Raw genomic sequence first — 14,715 nt, forward strand, 5'->3', positions numbered from 1 at the left:
GCCTCCTGATTCTAGTACTGGTACTCCATCCTCTGTGCCAACCCAGCTGCCCTTCATGTGGTTATTGATAGTTTTTTTTTTCTGAAAACTTCCTGTTCATATCCTTTGACCATTTATCAATTGGAAAATGGCTTATATTTTTTTATAAACATGGCTCCATTTCCTATATTTTTGAGAAATGAGGTCTTTATCAGAGACATTTGCTGTAGATTTTCCCCCATCTCCCATTTTATTTCTAATTTTGGCTCCATTAGTGTTGTTTGTACAAAAACTTTTTAGTTTTATGGAATCAGAATTTTCCATTTTACTTCCCTTGATCATATCTCATGTTTGGTTACAAACTCTTTTCTTACCCAGAGACATGACAAAAACATTTTTTTTATGTTCCCTTTTAGTTTACTCATGACATCCCCCTTGAATGTTGGTCTAGGCCTAATTTCTTCCAAACTGGATTCTAGTCTTTTCAGCAATTTTTATCAAATGGTGAGTTCTTACCCCCAAAGCTGAGATCTTTGGGTTTATTAAACACTAGATTATTATAGTCATATACTACTACATATTATGTAATTAATCTATACAACCAATGGCTTTACTTCTTAGCCAATACTAAAATTGTTTTCATAATTTGCTTTGTTGAGACTTCCGGTCAAGATGGCGGCTTAGAGAAAGCTAAAGTCCAGATCTCCTGAAACCCTTCCTTACTGATCTCAAACCAAATGCTCCTAGGGCACCAAAATTCAAAACGATCAACAACATAGACCCCGGGAGTCCTCCTCCAGGACCTGGACCTGAACCAAAAAGTATGCCCCCCCCAAAAGCCAGAACCTGAGACCACTTGGACCTAAGGGGTAGGCAGAAGGAAGGTCATAGGACCCATCCGCCCCAACCCAGAGCGCTGAGTCCAAGTCCCAGGCAGCAGAGGCAACCTCAGAGCCCCATGGCCTGCTATTCTGAAGGCCGCTTCCTGAAAACAACCTGACCCAGTCAAGGGGGAACCCAGACAGCAATGAAACAGAGAGGGACAGGGGAGCTCGTAACCCCCTGGGAGGAGCCCTCGGAGCTCCGGGAAGCCGCGGCCCCTCCCCCTCAGAGAGCAGGGTTGTCTGGAACAACAGCAAACCTCAGGGCTAGCAAAAGGGCCTCGGGAGCTGGCTATTCTGAAGGCCACATCCTGAAAACAACCTAACCCAGTCGAGGGGGCACCCAGACAGCAGGGAAATAGAGAAAGAGGGGGGAGCTTGTAACCCCCTGGCTGGATCTTTCCTTTGGAGTCTCACGAAAAAAGTCCCTGCCTCAAGGCATACTAAATTCAACCCAGGGAAAGCTAATCTCATTAGGAGCCCTCTGAGCTCCAGGAAGCTGTGGCCCCTCCCCCTGCAGAGTGCTGCAGCTGACCGGCTAAGGCACAGGAACAAGGGCCAAGCTAGACTCAGAGCATGGAAGTAAGGCAACAGAGAAGCATCAGGAGGGTGCCGAGGAGAGGAGGGTAGTAACAGGGACACACCAGTAATTCCTGGCTCCCCGGGAAGGCAGAATAACAACTGCATAGAACAGACAATCTGCCTAGGGCTAAAACCTCTGAACGCCAGACAGAGATAAGAAAAGCTAATCCTCCCCACTCAGATAGAGATGGCAAACTACACAGAAGCACAAAAGCCCCAAAATTCCAAAAGAAACAAGAAGAAGGGGGTGACTTTGGACACATTTTATGGAGCAAAAATACAAAACACAGAGGAGATAGAAGAGGAAACACAAGCAAATGCTCCAATACCTTGCAAATGAAATGGAAACTCTCCACAAACCCATGATGAATTTGAATCTGAAATGATCAAAAAGATGGAAGCCTTCTGGGAGGAAAAGTGGGAAATAATGCAAAAGAAATTCATGCATCTACAAAACCAGTTTGACCAAACTGTAAAAGAAAACCAGGCTTTAAAGCAAGAACTAATAAAGCAAAGCCAAAAGAGCAAGAAATTAGAAGAGAACATAAAATATCTCACTGACAAAGTGACAGATTTGGAAAATAGAGGGAGAAGAGATAATTTAAGAATAATTGGACTTCCAGAAAAGCCAGAAATAAACAGCAAACTTGACATCGTAATACAAGAGATAATCAAAGAGATTCTAGAACAAGGGGGCAATACAGCCACTGACAGAGCTCACAGAACACCCTCTACACTAAACCCCCAAAAGACAACTCCCAGGAATGTAATTGCCAAATTCCAAAACTCTCAAACAAAAGAAAAAATCCTACAAGAAGCCAGAAAAAGACAATTTAGATATAAAGGAATGCCAGTCAGGGTCACACAAGACCTTGCAAGTTCTACCCTGAATGATCGTAAGGCATGGAACATGATCTTCAGAAAGGCAAGAGAGCTGGGTCTTCAATCAAGAATCAGCTATCCAGCAAAACTGACTATATACTTCCAAGGGAAAGTATGGGCATTCAACAAAATAGAAGATTTCCAACTTTTTGCAATGAAAAGACCAGAGCTCTGTGGAAAGTTCGATATCGAAAATCAAAGAGCAAGAAATACCTGAAAAGGTAAATAGTAAGGAAAGGGGAAAAATGTGATCTTCTTCTTTTACTCAAACTCTCATCTATAAGGACTACATTTATATCAATCTATGTATACTAACATGTGGGGAAAATGTAATGTGTAAATAGGGAGAAAAGAAAGACCAAATAGAATAATCTTTCTCACACAAAGATTCACATGGGAAGGGGAGGGGAAGAAAACTCCTATAAGAAGGAGAGGAAGAGAATTTTTACTTAAACCTTACTCTCAGGGAAATCAACTCTGAGAGGGAAAAACATCCAGATCCATTGGGATCTTGAATTCTATCTTACCCAACAAGGGTAGGGAGAAGGGAAAACCAAGGGGGGAAGGGGGGAAGGGAAAACAAAAGGGGAGGGAAAGAGAGGGGGGGAAGGGGAGGGAACAAAAAGGGAAACATATCAAGGGAGGGTACAAGTGGGACCAATTTAAAGTAAATCACTGGACTAAAAGGTAGAGCCAAAGAAGAAAAGGTTAGAACTAGGGAAGGATATCAAAATGCCAGGGAGTCCACAAATGACGGTCATAACTTTGAACATGAATGGGATGAACTCACCCATAAAACGTAGACGAATAGCAGAATGGATTAGAATCCAAAACCCTACCATATGTTGTCTTCAAGAAACACACATGAGGAGGGTTGACACCCACAAGATCAGAATTAAAGGATGGAGTAAGACCTTCTGGGCCTCAACTGACAGAACAGGAGTGGTAATCATGATATCTGACAAAGCCAAAGCAAAAAGAGACCTGATCAAAAGGGATAGGGAAGGTAATTATATTTTGTTAAAAGGGACTTTAGATAATGAGGAAATATCACTAATCAACATGTATGCACCAAATAATATAGCACCCAAATTTCTAATGGAGAAACTAGGAGAATTGAAGGGAGAAATAGACAGTAAAACCATATTAGTGGGAGACTTAAACCAACCATTATCAAACTTAGATAAATCAAACCAAAAAATAAATAAGAAAGGTAAAAGAAGTGAATGAAATCTTAGAAAAATTAGAATTAATGGACATATGGAAAAAATAAATAGGGATAAAAAGGAATACACCTTCTTCTCAGCACCACATGGCACATTCACAAAAATTGACCATACATTAGTCACAGAAACATAGCACACAAATGCAGAAAAGCAGAAATAATAAATGCAACCTTCTCAGATCACAAGGCAATAAAAATAATGATCAGTAAAGGTACATGGAAAACCAAATCAAAAACTAATTGGAAATTAAATAATATGGTACTCCAAAATCGTTTAGTTAGAGAAGAAATCATAGAAACAATTAATAATTTTATCGAGGAAAATGACAATAGCGAGACATCCTTTCAAACCTTTTGGGATGCAGCCAAAGCGGTAATCAGAGGTAAATTCATATCCCTGAGTGCATATATCAACAAACTAGGGAGAGCAGAGATCATTCAATTGGAAATGCAAATAAAAAAACTCGAAAGCAATAAAATTAAAACACCCCAGCAGAAAACCAAACTAGAAATCCTAAAAATTAAGGGAGAAATTAATAAAATCGAAAGTGATAGAACTATTGATTTAATAAATAAGACAAGAAGCTGGTACTTTGAAAAAACAAACAAAATAGACAAAGTACTGGTCAATCTAATTTAAAAAAGGAAGGAAGAAAAGCAAATTAACAGCATCAAAGATGAAAAGGGGGACAGCACCTTCGATGAAGAGGAAATTAAGGCAATCATTAGAAATTACTTTGCCCAATTATATGGCAATAAATACACCAACTTAGGTGATATGGATGAATATATACAAAAATACAAACTGCCTAGACTAACAGAAGAGGAAATAGAATTCTTAAATAATCCCATATCAGAAAATGAAATCCAACAAGCCATCAAAGAACTTCCTAAGAAAAAATCCCCAGGGCCTGATGGATTCACCAGTGAATTCTATCAAACATTCAGAGAACAGTTAATCCCAATACTATACAAATTATTTGACATAATAAACAAAGAGGGAGTTCTACCAAACTCCTTTTATGACACAAACATGGTACTGATTCCAAAGCCAGGCAGGTCAAAAACAGAGAAAGAAAACTATAGACCGATCTTCCTAATGAATATAGATGCAAAAATCTTAAATAAGATACTAGCAAAAAGACTCCAGCAAGTGATCAGAAGGGTCATCCATCATGATCAAGTAGGATTTATACCAGGGATGCAGGGCTGGTTCAATATTAGGAAAACCATAATTTGCTTTGTTTAGTCATTTTAAGTCATGTCTGACTCCATTTGGGATTTTCTTGGCAAAGATACTAGAGTAGTTTGTCACTTCCTTCTCCAGCTGATTTTACAAATGAGGTAACTGAGGCAAGCAAAGTTAAGTGGTTTTCCCTGTGTCTCTGATTGTTTAGGTGTCTGAGGCTGAATTTGAACTCAGATCCTCCTGATTCCAGATAGAAGTGTTGATGATTTACATGGATTTGTTTTATATACAACTTAGCTAAAGCTGTTTGAAATGGTTTTCAGTTCTAACTATAGAATTAAAAATACAGTACTTTTAAATATTTCAGAAAAAAATTTCTAGATTTCTCCATCTCCATATTGTAGTCATCCAATAACATATTCTGATCTTTTTTGAACAAATGCTCACGCTTTCCAAAATTTAAGATGATACCAATTTGTGTGTTGAACAACTTAGAAGGTTGGAAAGCCCTTGTATTCATAGGATGATATAGCTCTAAAGCTTAAAAGGATTTCAGAAGTCATTTCTTCCAACCTTCTTTTTTTACAGATAAGGAAATTGAGATCCAGGATAATTAAATGACCCGCCCAAGGTCAACCAACCAATCAATGGAGAAGCATTTATTTAGAACTTACTAAGACCAAGCATTGGAGATAAAAATACAAAGAACACATAATCCATGCTTCCAAGGAGTTTTCCATTCTATTGGGGAGAGAATGTGCAAATATATAGTTATGTACAGCCAAGTTGTATACAGGATAAATGGGTAACAATCAATAAAGGTAAGGTACTAAAATTAAGGGGGATCAAAAAGGTTTCCTGTAGTAAGTGGGATTTTAGCTGGGACCTGAAGGAAGCTAAGAGGCAGATATGAGGAGGGAGAACATTTCAGGAATGGAGGATAGCCAGTGAAAATGTCCAGAAGTGTATTCTACAAGGACACATCAAGGAGGCCCAAGTCACTGGCATGTGTGAGGAGATTGAGGTGAAGAGAATAAAGTCTAAAGAGCCTAGAAGGCTTTTAATGCCAAACAGAGGATTTTTTAGTTAGTCTTGGAGATGATAGGGAGTCAGGATTCTATTCCTTGTACCATTTTTTCTAACCATAATAATTTTAATTGATACAACTTGTATTTATATGATTTCTTATGCTTTTCACATATATTATCTCATTAGAATCCCTCCAAAATCCTGTGAGGTAGAGAAAGATATGACTGATGAGGAAACTGAGACTTAAAGAAGTAACTTCCTTAGAATCACACAACCAGTTAGTATCCTAGCTGGGGTGAGAGCACCGGTCACCTGAATTAAAATGTGAGTCAGAAAATAATGAAGAATAGATTGTCTTTTCACTTATTTTCAGTCTTCACCCAAAATATTTCTGATTTAACTAGGTTTCATTGGTACTAGCTTTTCCCCCAGTGTGATCCAAATACACTGGCATCTGATGAACAGTCATTCATTTCTAGTAAGTAAGAATTCATGCTAATTCCATTGGCATGTTTGGAGATGGTCTGCTCTTAGTTTTAATGGCGGCAGGTTTTCAATCAAATGCTCCATTTAACAAGGAAATAAATTCTTCTCCAAAGTTATATTTATTTAAAAAATAAAGCTCTTAAATAAATTCTCCACAAAGAAAAATAGGGGAAACAAGTTTATCTTGGCCTTGAGCCAATGCTGCTCTCCCAAGATTTGTCCCCTTAGTTTCTAAATTATCAGGGGAAACTCTTCATCATCTTTCCTTGGTGACAATCAGTGCCTTCTGTTCACTGATTGTTTTTAGACTTGTTATTGCCATTTATGTGTTTTCCGATGTGTCTAAGTCTTTGTGACCCCTTTTGTGGCAGCAGTGGAGGTTGGCAAAGATATTGAAATGGTCTGTAATTTCCTTTTTCAGCTCATTTTACAAATTAGGAAACTGAGGCAAATTCCTTTCCTCAGTCACACAGCTAGTAAGTATCTGAGGCCAAATTTGAATGCTAGTCTTTCTGACTCTAGGCCTGGTGCTCTGTCCACTGTACCACCTAGCTATCCTGATTTTAGAGTTAAATTCCCCTAATAGGCATGATATCTTTGCCCCAGGATAATGATGATGAGTTTTAAAACTCACCTTTATTCTGTGCTCCAAGTTAAAGTTCCAAGTCCTGCCTCTGATACAAATCAGTTGGATGGTCCTAGACAGGTCATTTCTCCTCTTAGTAACTCCTTAAGTAAGCAACTCCTTAAGATCATATATTGAAGAGAAGGTGCTGATTTGTATTAATAGGAAGTGTTTCCTCAACCAGAAATTCCCCAAACCAATGAGATCACACGTCCAGTCTCTATTCCCATCTTGTTTACAAAGGACACACCTCCATGAGGCAGGATGAGCATTATTTTAAATTTCATTAATAAGAAATCTGAGGCTCTCAGAGGTATGTAACTTGCTAAAGATTGAAAAACCCATCAACATTGGAGTAGAGATTTTCCAACCTAAGCTATTATTGATTATACAGCCAACATTTCTTCTATTTCATCACATAATTTCAATCAAATTGGTGAACATTTATTGGGGTCCTAGCATTACAGAGCAACATAATGGGTGGACTTTCTATTTGACTACTCTGAACCTCAATTTTCTTACTTTTAAAAATGGAGATAATAATAGTTTTAGTTCCAACTCCCTCCCAATTATTATAAGGCTCAAATGAGAATGTATCAAAGCATTTTGTGAAATGCAAAGTAGTATGTAAAGTCATAAATTTTGATCAGAATATTTTTCATAAGTGTTCCATCCAAGTTCATCATCCAACAAGAACCATGAGTTGTACAATGGAAAAAATATTGACTCTGGTGTCCCATTCAAATCCTTCCTCCAACATTTACTGCCGGTAGGATTTCACACAAGCCACTTAACATCACCGGATCATGATTTCCTCATCTGTGAAATGATAGGATTTGACAAGTGGGCCCTTGGAGTCCCAGATGGTTCTAAGGCTACAACATTATGATGTTGAATGGTACAGAGCCAAGGATAGATCGCTAGGCTCTCCACTACAGATCTACCCACAAATTCATATGAACCCATTCACAACTTGGCTTTGGGTCAATTTCAACTGGAAGTCCAGATGAATGTGGCAATCACATCCACCTATGAAGATCATATTCCACTGGAGAGGTGATATTTGAGTTTTATCTAGACCTCATTTAGTAAATGATTTAAGCAGATAGAGATAGGATGAAGAATGTGTTTCAGGTCAAGAAAATGGCATAAGTAAAGGCAGAGGTGGGAAAAGATAAAGTATTTAGGGAAAAGGGTTTAGGATATTTGTTGAGGGGACTATTGCTCTGTTTTGTCTTTTTTTAAAACCTTTACTTTCTGTCTTAGTAGTAACTCTAAATTGGAAAGAATATGCAATGAGATAAATTACTTGCCCAGGGTCACAGAGCTAGGAAGTATCTGAGGTCAAATTTTAACCCAGGTCCTCCCCACTCCAGACTTGACCCTGTATCCACTGTGCCACCTAGTTGCCCCTTATTCTTCTTTTTTAAAAAGGATCAATCATAATGTCTTGACTTGCATGTAAGTTGGATTTAAATGTGACAGAATTATACAAAGCCTACTTAAATCATTAAATTAGCCTCACTAATTACTTCAAGTCCCTACAACACTACAAAATCTCATCAGTGAGAGCTTCATCAATTTACCTAATGGTACAATGAATAGAGTGCTATGCCTGGAGTCAGGAAAATCAAAGTTCAAATGTGGCCTCAGATACTTACTAGCTTCATGATCCTGGGCAAGTCATTTAACCCCGTTTGCTTCAGTTTCCTCATCTGTAAAATAAGCTGGAAAAGAAAATGGCAAACCACTAGCATCTTTGCCAAGAAACCCCCAGATGGTGTCACTAAGAGTTGGACATGACTCAACAAGAAAAAAAAAAACACTAGAAAAATAAAACAGAGGGAAAAATATTCTCATTATTAAATACAGCTGGATGAAATCCATCAATCAATGAGCAATTATTAAATGACTACCATGTGCTAGGCACCATGCTAGGCAAAAGACAATAATGAAACAGTCCCTGCTCTCAGGGAGCTTATATTCTATCACTGAAAAAAAAAAAAGCATACAAAATTAATGCAAGATAACTTTGGAGGGGGGCAATTTATCAAGTTGTTACATTCATCTGGGACAGGGAATGCAGATAAATGAGGCTATGAAATGCATAGAAGATGGGACTATACTGAATTTGGAAAATTAGATGGTGTTTTCAATGTCCCCCAAATTTCATGCTGCCACCAAAGCTCATATTTTTAATACTAACATTCTCCTGATTAGAGGTCCTTTGAAATAGTGAGTGGACATTTAGCCTCACAATCAGGAAGATCTAAATTCAAATTCTGGCACATATTGGGAGTATGATCCTAGGAAAGTCACTTAATTTCTCAGTGCCCCAGAGAACTATCTAATATTTGAAGTTACAGAACTATTGCCACTATGAATTGATAAGAGAGATTTCCCTGATGTTCTCTTTAGTTCTCTTACCAGAGGACTAAATACTCACCTAAGAAGTCTCTACCCCCAACACTGTAGCTAGATCAAAATTAAAATATAATTGGCCAAATTTGACCTCAGATAATTCCTAGCTATGAGACCCTGGGCAAGTCATTCAATCCCCACTGGTAGCCCTTATAGCTCTTCAGCCTCAGAATCAATACACAGTATTGCTTCTAAAATGGAAGGGAAGAGTGTTTTTATTTTTTTTCTAATGTAATGGGTGACTTCTAGGAACAGAACCAAGATGGCAGGGTAGAGGAAGCATTCATCTAAGTTCTTCCAACAGTCTGCTCCAGACAACTTTAAAATAATGCCTCAAATTGAATTCTTTAGGGGCAGAGTCAACAAAAGATCAAGATAAGATACTCTTCTAGTTCAAAACAACCTAGGAGGCAGGAAAGAGCAATCTGTGAGCCTGGGTTGGAGACTAGAACCGAGCTCACATGGAGAAGACACCAGTATGGTGAGACTAGATGGTGGTAACAGAAGCAGCAGCAACTTCAAGAGCTCTCAAGTCAGAGGTGGTAAAGGGACATGGCTACTGATTAAAAAATAATTCTAGGGGGACCCCAGTGATGGACCTAAACAGAGGACTGGATGCTGTTTGGCAACACCATTGCCTATACACATTTCTGGGTTGCAGTCCAAGGATGGAGAGGAGTACTTTCAGTCAAGAGGAAGCAGGGGCACTGAGGAGCAGTATTGATTGCAATCCCAAGAGATCAAGTGCCCTTTCTGTCTAAGGATGAGAGTGCAGACCAGGAGAGCAGTGACCACACCTCTCTCCAGATCACATCACACCATGTTGGAAGCACTGAAATCTCTCTGCTGTCATTCTATTGCTGTTGCTGTTGCTGTCCTTGGCTGCTGCATTCAATCACCCCTCTTGCATTTCTGTGTGAAGATGGGATTGACTCTCCCCTTGCCTAATTTTAAATTTAATTGACCATAAGTGTAGACACCCCTACTTAACATTAAATAGGGGAGATTTGCAAGCCAATTGCTAAAATGGGTGACAACTCAGAAACAACTGACCACCCCCTGGGCAGTGCTAAGCAAATTTAAAAACTGCAATTGGTCTCCATAAAGTGGAGGAAGGGATGTAAAAAAGGGACTATAAAAGGTAATGAACTTCCTGTGTAAGAGGTCTTTGTCCTAAATTTTTGGGTTGGAGGGTCTTGGACTGGGACTCCGGATCTTGTACTGCTTCTGGTAAGACTGCTTCTGAATCTCCTCTCTTTGGACTCCGGTTTGAGTGAGTGAGAAGCTGACTCTCCTTTCCTGGCTTCTGGAAAGATTAGTTCCAGAGGGGTCTTCCTTTCTTGGAGGAGGCTGAGTGAGTTGAACCCTTGCTTAATTCACCACCAATCCTCTCAATGAGGGGCTAACTAGCCCTGCGTGGTTTGAGCCAAGCACTGGAGAAATATTTAGTGTGGTAGGATAGATATCTCCTCTATCCTCTTTCACATTTCTCTACTTTCACTCCACCTCTTTGTAAATAAAAGCTGCTAAAAGTCATTTTGCCTTGAGCTGTATTAATTTTTAAAATCAGAGATCATATTCTCTTATATTTAGTTCAAACTTTAATTTAATTCCTTCAATATGAAGTAGACAAAAATTCTGCTGATTCTCTCCAACATAACCTCTTAGGAATTAAGTTCCTAAGGGCGTGGGTTGAACCCTTGCTTAATTCACCACAGAGTCCTCCAGCTGAGGGGTTAAGGAGCCCTGCATAGGTTGAGTGGGGGACTGGAGCAACATTAGGGTGATAAGCTAGAACTCTTATTCTACCCTCTCCTTCATTTCTCTACTTTCACTCTTTCCACCTCTTTGTAAATAAAGCTACTGAAAGTCAATGTGACATAGTCTGTATTAATTTTAAAATCAGCGACCACAGTATTATCTTAGAATTCTCATATATTTAGTCCAACCATAAAATTTAATTCCTTACATCTGCAATCTGGAGTGTTCAAGAAACAAATAATCTCTTCAGGTTTGGCTTTCGCTTAGAATGTTTCAAATGCCTCTTTTGTTATTGAACATCCATCTTTTTTCATTTATGATTAAGATCAGATTTACAGGTAGGTTGCTCAGGGCCACATCCTGAGCTCCATTGCTCTTCAGAACACATACCATTTTCTCTTGAGTTTTCTGGTGAGGACAGAAGAGTCTGGAGTTATTTAAATTTTCTTTCCTTTGTATTTGAAGACTTTTCTCCTGGTAGCTTACAGAATCTGTTGATTCTGAATTTATTAAATTAAATTCTATGTATCTTGGAGTTTATAGCCTTGGGTTTTTTCTGAAGACAATTTGAAAATGTTTTCAATTAATATTTCATCTTCTGTGTTCAGGTTGTATGAAAAGCAAAGGGCTCCTTGTCCAACTCCAAATACAGTCATGGAAAAAGAGGGAGGCACTCTTTCTTTCATCTTCCTTTGACCTCAGCCACCAGTGACCCTGCTCCTTCTCACAGCTCTCCTCTTCAATTCTGGCAAAGGCTTATGATTTTGCCATAACAGAGAGAAGGATGACCCCCTCCCTGTCCATAGGCCTCTCCTACTAGTGATCCTTCTTCTCCCTCCTCCCCCCTAAGGCCTGACTCTTTCCCTAAATTTCAATTCCCCAAATTGGCAACAGTGGCCAGCAAAGAACTAAGAGCCACAGGGACCATGATCCCCAGAACACAGTGAAAACAAAATGGCCCCATTTAAGGAAAGAGCACCCCTCCCACCACGATATGGACACCTGGAGCCTCAATAGCCTTACCCTAATTATAGTTCTTCTGGGCATCCAAACAACTCCCATATGGTGGATTTCTCCCAAGTACAGTTTCACCACCTGAGCTGATGCCCATAAAGCCTGGAACACAGCTGAAGATTGTATCAGAGAGCACAAGAGGCATCCAAGCTACATTGTCTGGCAGTAGCAGGTGGGCAGCCTGGGAAGGAGCTGTGTGGGAGGTGGTGGGAGAAGATGCATCTGTTCCCTTCAATAGGCTTGTTTTGTTCAGAAATTCTCTATCTACGAGAGGGAGTGGGAACCAGAGCCTGAGGTACTGCCATCGGAGCCCTGCTCTCCTCTGATCACCACAGGCGTGATTAATGCCTCTACAATGGTACTAAACCGGGGGCTCCTCATCATGGTGTTGGCAGGTGGCACTCTGCCGTTAACACAGACGATGACAAGTGACTGACATTTTGAAGGTCTGGGCTCTCTCTAGTCCTTGAGCCACGACTGAGTAGCCGGTTGATGTAGGCAAGTCAATTCTGTTCTCCAGGTCTCAGCTTAATGATCTATGAAAAAGATCAATTGAACTCAGTGATCTCTAAGATCTCTTACATCATCCATGTTACGTGATTTCATTTGTTTTAACAGGTTCCTGAAAGAGTTCATGAACGTTGAATGAATGTGTCAAGAATGAAAGACACCCTGAGCAGACACTTGCAGAACCAAATAAGGCGCTTCCATTGGGCCATCTCTCCCCCTGCCCTGATTGATGACTGCCTCACCCTTCACTTCACTCCCTACTCCCCGCCATCTTCCTGGTAGCCCCAGCGACAGCCTCTCTGCCCACCCTCACTGCCAGGCTTCTAGACACATTGAACTTCAGCCAGCTAAGACAGAGGGTGATGAGAGACTACTCAGAGAACAAAGAGCTCTGAAAAATAGTAGCTCAGCCCCCATGTAATAATACCCCTATGGGGGTATTATGACTTTAGAATAAGGTAAGAAAAAGCAGAAGGGGAAAGCATTTCTTGAATGCCTACTATATGCCAGGCACTGGGTTAAGTGCTTTACAAATTTTATCTTATTTGATCCTCATAAGAACTCTGTGAGGGGCAGCTCGATGAATGGAGAAACAGGCCCAGAGATGGGAGGTCCTGGGTTCAAATCCAGCCTCAGATACTTCCAAACTGTGTGACCCAGGACAAGTCACTTAACCCCCATGCCCTAGCCCTTACTGTTCTTCTTCTTTGGAACCAATACCCAGTACTGATTCTAAGACAGAAGGTAAGGTTTTTTTTGTTGTTGTTTTTAAGAATTCTGTGAGGTAAATGCTATTATTATATCCATTTTAGAGCTGAGGAACTCAAGGCAGGAACACACATTTTAAGACCCTGATTGAATTTTACTGGTGCTATCTAGCCTCCAGATTACCCACTACTTGGCAAGGGAAGAAAAATCTAATGATTTATAGCCAAAATAAGTTCCTCCTCCACTCCCCAAATCACTGAGTTACCTTGGCTGACAGGAACTGAGGGAGGGATGGAAGGGCTGAAAAGGGATCAGGCTAGGATCTCAAGGCAACTCTTACTGCTTCCAGGGAACAAGGAAGCAAAACGAGAAGTGACCAAATGGCATCCATTGTCCCCAGATGACACCCTTGTACAGAATACAGCACGACAGAAGAATCAGCCTGAAAGAAAATGAGTCACCCTGGCCCAGCCAGGCCAGAAACAAACACATAACAAAATCGGCCCTTCGGTGGCAAAGGAGAGGAGGAGAGGCTGGGCTAAGACCGCTGCTGAGATTCAGGGCAGTAGCAGCACACGCAGTCTAGAAGACCATCGCTCCCACCCCACCTCTGACAATTTACGGCCACGTTGACTATGGAAAGATCGCTTGGCCAACATAAGCTTTGGTTCCCTCCTCCATAAAATGAGCAGGTTGGATGAAATGCCCTCTAAGGTACAACCAAGGCAAGAGCTGGGATCCCACGGACACTCCATCCCCATCCAACCCAACTGATGCACAGGCAGACGAGCAAACAGCCTACTACGTGTCCCACATCCCCACTTCCTCTCCTGCCAACTCAAATATTTCTCTCGTACAAAGCATCTGGCCAACCCAAAATCACATTGACGTAAACATTTTCGTCCCACTACCCGGCTTTGGAAAACACACTGAAAGCTACTAGATGATAAGACGGAAACATGTTGATGAAAGCAAAGAGGAGGTCCAATGCGTGAAGAAACAGAGCAAATCGCTCTGTCATTTACTAAGTAGGAATCAAAAGGAGTGCATAGATCTAAGCTATGTATCACACTTTAACAGAAATTGACTATGTGATAGGAAATAAAAGCCTCCTAAATAAGGACAGAAAAACAGAAATACTAAAAATGTTTTACTGACTACAACACAATAAAAATTACAATCAATTAAAGATGGTTTACAGAAAGGATTCAGAGTGAATGGAAACTCACATAATCATCAAGAATATGAGTCAAATAACAAACCACAGAAACAACAGATAACTTTGTCAAAGAAGATGACAAAAATAAAATAATATATGAAAACTTTTGTGGTACAGGCAGAAAATTCCATAAGGAAGAAAATGTATATCTCAGTACTCTTCATCAAAAAAGGCATGAAGAACAGTTTAGACAGATAATTAAAA

This window comes from Monodelphis domestica, chromosome 3 (assembly GCF_027887165.1).
Source record: "Monodelphis domestica isolate mMonDom1 chromosome 3, mMonDom1.pri, whole genome shotgun sequence".
Classification (NCBI taxonomy): domain Eukaryota; kingdom Metazoa; phylum Chordata; class Mammalia; order Didelphimorphia; family Didelphidae; genus Monodelphis; species Monodelphis domestica.